Here is a 9476-nt window from a genome sequence, read left to right as displayed (position 1 = left end):
CTACAGGTCACCTTGGCTCGACTTCCAATATAACCTCCATATTGCACTCATTGATCTTTCTAAAATATAAATCTGATCCTGCCTCTGTTCTGTTGAAAGCTCTTTAGTTAATCCTCCATGTATCTTTTGCAAGGATAGGATACTTAATCTGAGATGCAAGCAGCAGGAGTCAATGGATGGGCATCAGAAGAATTGTGAATCATATGCAAAATTGTACATGTGCACTTTCCCAATGAAATAGCTCACAGTTTTCATCGGAGTTTCAAGGGAATGTATTTCCACAGAAAGGCTAAGATCTACAGCTCAAGCTCAAGCTGTTTAGCTGGGATGAAAGGGATTTTCATGACCTGGTCGTTGCTTACCTGTTCGGTCTTATCATCCACATCTCTCTCCCTGCCACCCCTCCCCACTCAATACTCCAACAATGTACAACTGCTTATGATTCCTAAAACACACCAGGTGATTCTATGCCTCCATGTGCTTTTGCGCATACCGCTCCCTCTACCTGCAGTGCCTCCTTCCTTTATTTGCTTTTGTCTGCTTGTAAAATTTATCTTTCAAGATCCAGCTCTGGCAACATTTTCAGAGAACTTTTCCTGGTTCCTTCCTATGAAGAGTTAACCACTCTGACTTGTGAGCCACCTCTCTTTTTTTGTACAGGTGTCTGATTTGGCCCACCCTTGTGTCCGTAAGCAACTGAAATATGTTACGGAGACATTTTTGTTGAAGTACAACATGTGTCCAGAAATGTGCAAACCGTTTAAGTGTGCGGCAGCTCTGTGATTTTTACAAAGTGCATACACCAGTGTTAACTGTCACTCGGATAAAGGAAAGGAACACTGCCAGGGTCCCGAAAGCCCTCTCGTTTCGCCCCCCCGTCATTATCTAACCTCAAATGTAACCACTGTTCTGATTTCTTCTTCCATAAATTAGTTTGCCCATTTGAAGATTTCCGTGCCTCGTGTCCAGCTTCTTCGCTTCGACATTCTGTGTATGAGACTCATCCATGGTGTTTCTGGTAGCAGTGGGTTTGTTCACTGCTGTGTGGTATTCTTTTGTGCAATTTGCGTTTCTTTTTCTACCACCGATAGACAACTGAATTGTTTCCATTTTTAGCTACTAAGAACAGGTCACTATGAACATTCTTATCCATGTCTTTCATTCACCTTACATGTACATTTCTATTAGGTATACATCTAAAAGTAGAATTTCTGGGTTACAGGGTATGTGTGTATTCAGGATACTGCCAATACTGCTCTAAAGCGGTTGGGTCAATTTATACCCCCAGCAACAGTGTTGGAAGGTTCACGTTGCTGTACGTTGTCGCCATTACATGCCCATTTCAGTTTTTTTTAAAAATTTTTTTAATGTTTATTTATTTTTGAGAGAGAGAGAGAGAGTGTGTGTGTGTGTGTGTGTGTGTGTGTGTGTTTGAGAGAGAGAGAGAGTGGGGGAGTGGCTGAGAGGGAGACACGGAATCCAAAGCAGGCTCCAGGCTCCAAGCTGTCAGCACAGAGCCACACTCGGGGCTCAAACTAATGAGCCATGAGATCATGACCTGAGCCAAAGTCGGACATTCAACCAACTAAGCCACCCAAGTGCCCCGATTTCAGTTTTTAAGTTTCAACCCACTTTGGTGACTGGAGTGTTACCTCACTGAGGTATATACTATACTGAATTTTATTTCTTTACATATCTGTCTACCCTCGTCAACACTGATTTCCTTGAGGCCATGGGACAATGTCTCATGCAGCATTGGGCACCAACATGTACAATGCCAGCATACTCGGGTGCTAAGGAAGTGTTTGTTGAGTGAACAGACTGTTGGAGAAGTGAGAAGGGGCTCACAAGTCTTCCTAAAGGCAAAATCAAGCTTTTGAGGTAAGTGAGTGTCTATTTTTGCCTAACTTTAAGTCAAGTCCTAGTCATTAGATTTGAGTGTCCATCCACTGCCAGTATTATTGTTCTGGTACCTTCTCAAGGACTCACTAGCTAGGTACTTCATAGCATTGACCAGGAACGTATACACCAGGGCTGTTGACAATTCTAACCATAAAGTTAAAGACACCTTAAAATATAATTGTATTTCCCTCCATTCTGGCAAAATCACATCTAAGCCACCCGCAGCAAAGAAGAAGCTAATCCTTGTTTAAAGATGCTGATCTTGGGGCGCCTGGGTGGCGCAGTCGGTTAAGCGTCCGACTTCAGCCAGGTCACGATCTCGCGGTCCGTGAGTTCGAGCCCCGCGTCAGGCTCTGGGCTGATGGCTCAGAGCCTGGAGCCTGTTTCCGATTCTGTGTCTCCCTCTCTCTCTGCCCCTCCCCCGTTCATGCTCTGTCTCTCTCTGTCCCAAAAATAAATAAACTTTGAAAGAAAAAATTAAAAAAAAAATAAAAATAAAAAAAATTAAAAAAAAAAGTAAAGATGCTGATCTTTGTTTAAATCCTCGATTAAAGAAGTTAATTCTTGTTTAAACCTTGTGGGTTTGATGAACACCACTTCTCACAGAGATACGTTCACCAGGATAGCTTTAATAAAAAGGAAAGGATAGTAAGTGTTGACGAGGATGTAGAGAAATTAGAGGCCTCACAGACAGCTGGTAGGAGTGTAAAACAAATGGTGAGGCTGCTATGCAAAATGGTTTGGCCGTTGCTCAAAAACACAAGCCTAGAGTTACCACAGGATCCAGACATTCTACTCCAGCCATATCTATAGAATTGAAAACACATGTTCACACAGAAGCTTGTACATTCATGTTTATAGCAGCATTATTCAGAATAACCAAAAAGTGGAAACAGCCCAAATGTCCATCAGCTGATGAATAGAATTCGTAACAGCGGAATACTATTTGGCCATGAAAAGGAATGAAATGCATGTTACAACATGAGTGAATCTTGAAAAGATTGTGCTAAGTGGAATAAGCCAGACACAAAGGCCACGTATAGGGCCATCTACATAAAATGTCCAGAATGTCCAAATTCATACAGACAGAAATTAGGTTAGTGGTAGCCAGAGGCCAGGGGAAGGAATAATGGAGATTGATTTGTCCCAGGGAGGGACCGATAATGGATACACATTACTTTTGGGGGTGATAAAGTACTAAGATTAGATAATGGTGATGGCTGCATGACTGTCAACATATTTTAAAAAACACTGAATTGCATACTTTAAAAGGATGAATTTTATGGTATATAAATTATATCTCAATAAAGCTGTTATACAATATTTTGAGCTGTTAAATTTATTTTTTTTTTTACTTTAAGAAGTAAAATTTACAATTTACTTCTTATCTGAACTGTTTGCTATAAGCTTGTACTGCTTGTGCAATTTCAAAAATACAAAGGTTTCGAAGATACAGGTGACCCTTGAACAACACGGGTTTAAACTGAGGGTGGAGGGGAAGGTCCACTTATAAGCAGATTTTTCAATGAATATAGTACAGTAATGTGAATGTATTTTCTCTTCCTTACGATTTCCTTAACATTTTCTTTTTTCTAACTTGCTTTATTGTAAGAATACAGAATATAATACAAACACCATTCAACATATGTGCTAACCAAGTGTTTCTGCTATTGGTAAGGCTTCCTGTCAACAGTAGGTCATTAGTCACTAAGCTTGGGAGAGTCAAAAGTTATACACGGGTTTTCTACACTGCAGGGGAGAGTGTCCATACCCCTAACTCCCAGACTGCTCAAGGGTCAACTGTATATTTAATTATGATTTGTATTTTTTTCCCTGTAAAAAGGTTGCATTAATGTACTTCTCCTGTATTATTACCTCTTCTTTTTCTCATTGAACCGGGCAGAATCATCCTAATGAACTGGCCCCTGCCTTCTTCAGGCGAATGTTAGCATAGCATTCGTGAGGATTGTCATCGGTTCTAACTCCAAAGAATGCCAAGGAATATCATGTGCAGTAGGAAAGGGCAGACACAGGCATTTGGTTCAGACCAGAAGAATCCAGGCGAAAGTTTGCTGTTTCCTTCCCTCATTGTCCTTTGGAAGCAACGTCTTAATTGAATATGACTAGCCTGATCAAAGTCCCTTCTACTTCTTCTCTTCTGGTCTTTTGGAGAGGAAAATACCAAACAAAAAGTAGGTACATGAAACATGGTATTAGAGTATGTACCGTCACCTTCGACGGCTTTTAAAAATTTTGTCTTCCCCTTGGTTTTTTTCCTTGCTCCAATGATTTAAGAAAAAAAAAAATTTTGTTTTTAAATTCCTCTAATCCTGTGCTTCTCAAAATGTGGTTCCCAGCCCAGCAACAGCCACATTACCAGAGGAATTGTCAGAAATGTAGATTATTGGCCATGGGAACCTGCACACGCCTGCACTGGGACTGGGACCCCGGGGCCTTAAGTAGCCCCCCTCAAGGTGATTGTGAAGGCTGCTGGCTTTTTAGCACCTCTGCTCCGGTTTCTGCTTCTCTCTCTCAGCCATCAGCTTTTCAAGCCTAATGCACATTAGTAAGACGCCACAGATCTGCTGAGTCACCCTCCTTTCCTTTCCTTTCCCTTCCCCTAACCTTCGCCACTCTGCCTGGATTCTTTCCTTAGCATATTTCTCTGCATTTTCTCTTCCATCTTGGAATCCAACTGCTCTTTCCCAAATCAGCAACTTGGGTTTCTGTCCTTTCCCACCTATCCGGCGACTGACAACATGCCCTACTTAAGAATCCCTCACGGCATCGCCTGGGAAGAAAGAGGGTACCACGAAAAGAGGAATTTTTGTTCGAACATTTGTGGTACTTATTTTTGTAAAAATAATTGTGCCACTGCTATGGAGCAGAGATCGACAAACTCAAATGTGTAAAGGGGAGTTTGTGATTTTTAAAATGCATGCTTCCAGGGGCGCCTGGGTGGCTCAGTCAGTTAAGCATCTGGCTTCAGCTCAGGTCATGATCTTGTGGTTCATGGGTTTGAGTCCCCACGTGGGGCTCTGTGCTGACAGCTCGGAGCCTGGAGCTGTGAGATCATGACCTGAGCTGAAATGAAGAGTCCAATGCTCAACCAACTGAGCCACGCAAGTGCCCCGGTGCCACAGGTGATTTTGAAGGTGGTGGGCCTTGCCCACTTTGAGAAACACTGGCTAAAGCATGAGCTTTATGTTGGGACAGGCCTTCCATACCTCTTCCCTTTGGAGAGTCTACGCTCACTGGAAAAGTATACAAGAAAAAAAAAAAGTAACACAGGACCTATATCTTTTAGTAACATTTTCCATGTCTTTAGTTTAGCAACCGAGTGCGAAGTACTGGAACAAATGACTACATTTTTGCCCCATAAAATAGGGTTGCCCAATTCCAGCATTACCATTATTTTGGTCTGGATAATTCTGTGCCGTCCGGTGCTTTGCGGGAGGTTTACAAGTATCCTTGGCCTCTACCCACACTATGTGTCAGTAGCACCTATCCCCCAAGTTGTGATAACTTAAAAATACCCCCCAGACATTTGCCAAATGTCCTTGGGGGAGCAAAATTTACACAGGTTGAGAACCATTGAAATGGGAACCTTAAGTGAAGAGAATGTACAATTCATATAAGTAACTCTATGGAACATTTGAATGCCTGTGGTCAAAGTATTTTTGCGTTTACATTAGAAATAGTGTGTAACTTCTAAGAGTGTTCAGTTAGAAACGACAGCGTTTTAAGAAATCTGAAAAAAAAAATCTTTTATCACTACAAAATATGAAGCATATCGCTAAAAGTAACATGAAGATAGTTAAGGTGGACACATGAAAATGTAAGTGGAAAAGAAAGTTATCTCAGCTGATGACCACCGTGTAAGAGGGCAAAGAGACAGTATGGACCAACAATAATAATATCAATACCATACTGTATGTTAATACAGTAGGCGATATTGACAAAACATTTGTGCCAGGCGTATTGTTACTTCTGAGAATGCAGAGGTGAGAAAGAAAACAAAGTAACTGCCTTCTCTCATAAGGATCAGAGTCTAGTGGGGACTCAAGAGCACGGACAAATAATTACAACATTGACTGAATAGCATTAAAAGGGCAGTACTGGAAAAATTATGATAGCAGTATCTACTGCTCACTTGTGGTAAAATAACTGAAAATTTTAAGAGACTTTAAAAGCCTTACTGTGTGAGCAGTATAGTTCACACCCAGGCCAGGTTTCTGTCATCCTGACAGAGTTAATATAATTCAGACGGACGTACCCCTCTTTTGATTGTAAATAAACATGGCATTAGTTTATTGGGTGATTGAAGCTGAAGCAGCTGGACTATTTTGACAAAATGATCAGGATAAGCAGTTCAATTATTCACTTCACTTGTCTGTGAAGAATTCAGACGGCTGTGGTCCAATGAATTAAGTGAATGTCAACTTGGGAGATTTGTGTTATTAAAATGTTAATATTTGATACAGCTTTAAAACCAAGGTCTTGGGAGAAAGCGTTGTCCATTTATAGGCACGCCTCATTGTGTTGCACTTTGCAGATACTGTGTTTTTTTACAAATTCGAGGTTTGTGGCAACCTTGTGTTAAAGCAAACAGCATCTTCTCATTTCATGTCTGTGTCACATTTTGGTAATTCTCACAGTATTTCAAACTTTTCATTTTATTTGTTACGGTGTTCTGTGATCAGTGATTATGACTCACTGAAAGCTCAGATGATGGTTAGCAATTTTTAGCAGTATTTTAAAATTAAGGTACATACAGTATTTTTTAGACCTATTACTGAACATTTAATAGACTACGGTATAGGGTGAACATAACTTCCATATGCACTGGGAAACTAAAAATTCATTTGACTCGCTTAATTGCAACGTTTGCTTTATCGTAGTGGTCTGGAACCAAACCCACAGTATCTCCAAGGTATGCCTGTATACACATATGCTCTCCCACTGGTTTGCTGGGAAAATGCTTTAATTTTCTTGTTTCTTCAGTGATCCAATTACCCCAAGCTACTGCATGGCTCTGGGTTAGAAAAAAAGGTTAAATAAGAAAAACTCAGTAAAGGATTAAAAATCCACATAACCATAGCTGCAGTACCTTTTTTGTCAAGCAGGAATCAGACAAATTTGGTTTGCTGGACCCGTGGCATTGGACTGGGGAGGAAGTTAGACAAACGATATTGATTTGCCTTAAAATTTATTGGTCTTCCTGGACCTGCTGACCTGAGTAAGCAACTGTGAACACATTCAAACACCAAGGAAATGGGGTTGGGATGACTGTACATAGGAAATGAGAGTGTGGACAGCTATGCATATTCGCAAATATTTCTAGTTCACCTGGCTTCCTGCTAGGCATTTGATAGAATGGAGCCCTTTGGATGAATGGGATCATGTGACTCTTTCTGGCCAATGAGGTTTGAGCATACATGTGGCATGGCTGGCTGGGATATTTGACAGCTAGAGATACTCCCTAGTTCTTTTCCTTATAATAATCAGCAACACATGAAATACGGTTTTATCAGCCTGAATCTACTGAATGACTACTGTGAGCATAGCCCTCTGCTGAAACTTGATGGATGTATATCATTTGTCTTAAGCAGGAAATTGGCAAGCTTCTTCTGTAAAGTATGAGTATTTTAGGTTTTGCACACCATACTGACTGTATCACAACTACTCAGCTCTGCTCTGCGTGGCATGAAAGCAGCCATAGGAAATATATACGTGAATGGATGTGGCTGAAGCTCAAAAAAGCTTTACAAAAACAAAAGGCCACTTGGCCTTGGGACTATAGTTTGCAGACCAGACCCCTGCTTTAAGTCATAGACTTTTTAGGATTGTTACTGCAGCATAACCTAGCCCATCTTGATATACTGTGGGCTGTGAGAGGGCCCCCCAAGTGAGAATCTTTGTCATCTGTGTTATCTTTCCTGCTCTCTCTTGATAACCTTTCCTTTTTCCTTGAAAAGCCTAACTTAGCTGACCATAACTGCTTCCATAACTTACTGATGTGCCAATGAAAGGCAGCAGTGGCCTCTCCTCACACCTTCTCTGGAGCCCTCTTCAGCTCAAACCTGAATCATTCATTAGAGGTCTCGGTATCATTGGTTTCTGTACTTCAGAATCACCAGGAGGAGGTGTTAAAAACAGATTGCTGGGCCCCACCCCTGGGGTTCCTGACTGTAGGTCTGGAGAGAATTTGTCTAGCAGACTATTTCATGTCTGATCTTAAAGACATTGGTCCAAGGAATAAAGCAGTGCTTTTTTTTCTTCAAACTTCAATTTGTATGCACACATCAGCTGAGGAGCTCGTTAAAATGCAGATTAATACAGTAGGTCTAGGGTGGGGCCTGAGATTGTGATAGTGATAGAGGTCAGGCTGAGTACACTGAGTTGCAGGGGATATAGGATTCTAATCTTCCTTCCTAGCCTCTAGGTGTAGCAGTGCTAAACACAGTGCAGGTGCTTCAATCTTGAATAACCTTAGGTCAATATTGACTTGTCACACCTTACGATTTTGTTAGCAAACTCTGTTGGTTCTATTATCACAATACACAAAGCAACCAGCCACACATCACCACCGTCATTGTAACACCCTGACCTTGGCCACCACCACCTACCTGTGGGCCATATTTCAAAAGCCTCCTAACTGGGCCCCCAGATTCTGCTCTTGCCCCACTCTCCCTCTTACCTCTAATCCACACTCACGGTAAATTCTTTACATAGCAGCAAGAGGATTTCTTCTAAACACAGGTTGATTACATCACTCCCCTGCTTAAAACTATGTGTGCAGCGACTTCCCATTTCACTCAGCAAAGGCAAAAGTCCTTATGATGGTCTGGCAGGCTTCATAACACTGGACCTCTCTTAGATCTTTGACCTTATCTACTACTCTCTGCTTCACTGTGGCCTGCTTGCTGTTCTTGAACCCACTGAGCACACTCCCATCTCAGATCCTCAAACTTGGGTGTTGCCTCTACCTGGAAAATTCTTGCTCCAAGATAACTATTGGGCCTCCTTCCTCACTTCCTTCAGTTTGGTCTCAAGTGAACGGTAAGACTTTTCCTACTTTTTCTTCTGTATCATTTCAATATCTGACATTTTCTTTTCCTCACGTGAAATGAAGTTCCACAAAGATCTTGGTTTTGTTCACAGTCTCTAGCAGTAAAGAGTTCTTAACACATAGTAAGGTGCTCAATAAATATTTGAATGAATAGGTAACATACTTTGCAGCTAACTGGAATATTTTAAGGCTGGAGGCTGCTGTTGTTTCCCTAGGCTCCCTCAGGATACACTGTTGCCAGCCAGTATTACTCATTTTATTCCCCAGGGAATAGTGGGTTTGGTATATAATACTTCTCAAAATCCGTTTTCAGAGAATTGAAATTATAAATTGGTCATTTACTGTTGTCATACATTATGCGGCTGAAACTTCTGATCATGTTCGATACATTTTCTTCCAGCACTTGGCTTATTTTCTGTTCATTGTCCACACCCAACCCCACCACACCCCTAATTACAGGACTGGAATAATTCCCTTTGAGCAAAAAAATTTTGTTTTGTTT

The sequence above is a fragment of the Herpailurus yagouaroundi genome, unplaced genomic scaffold (assembly GCF_014898765.1).
Source record: "Herpailurus yagouaroundi ecotype Mexico unplaced genomic scaffold, PumYag 187, whole genome shotgun sequence".
Taxonomy (NCBI): Eukaryota; Metazoa; Chordata; class Mammalia; order Carnivora; family Felidae; genus Herpailurus; species Herpailurus yagouaroundi.
The sequence above is the reverse complement of the archived record's forward strand: the minus strand, read 5'-3'. Positions refer to the sequence as shown.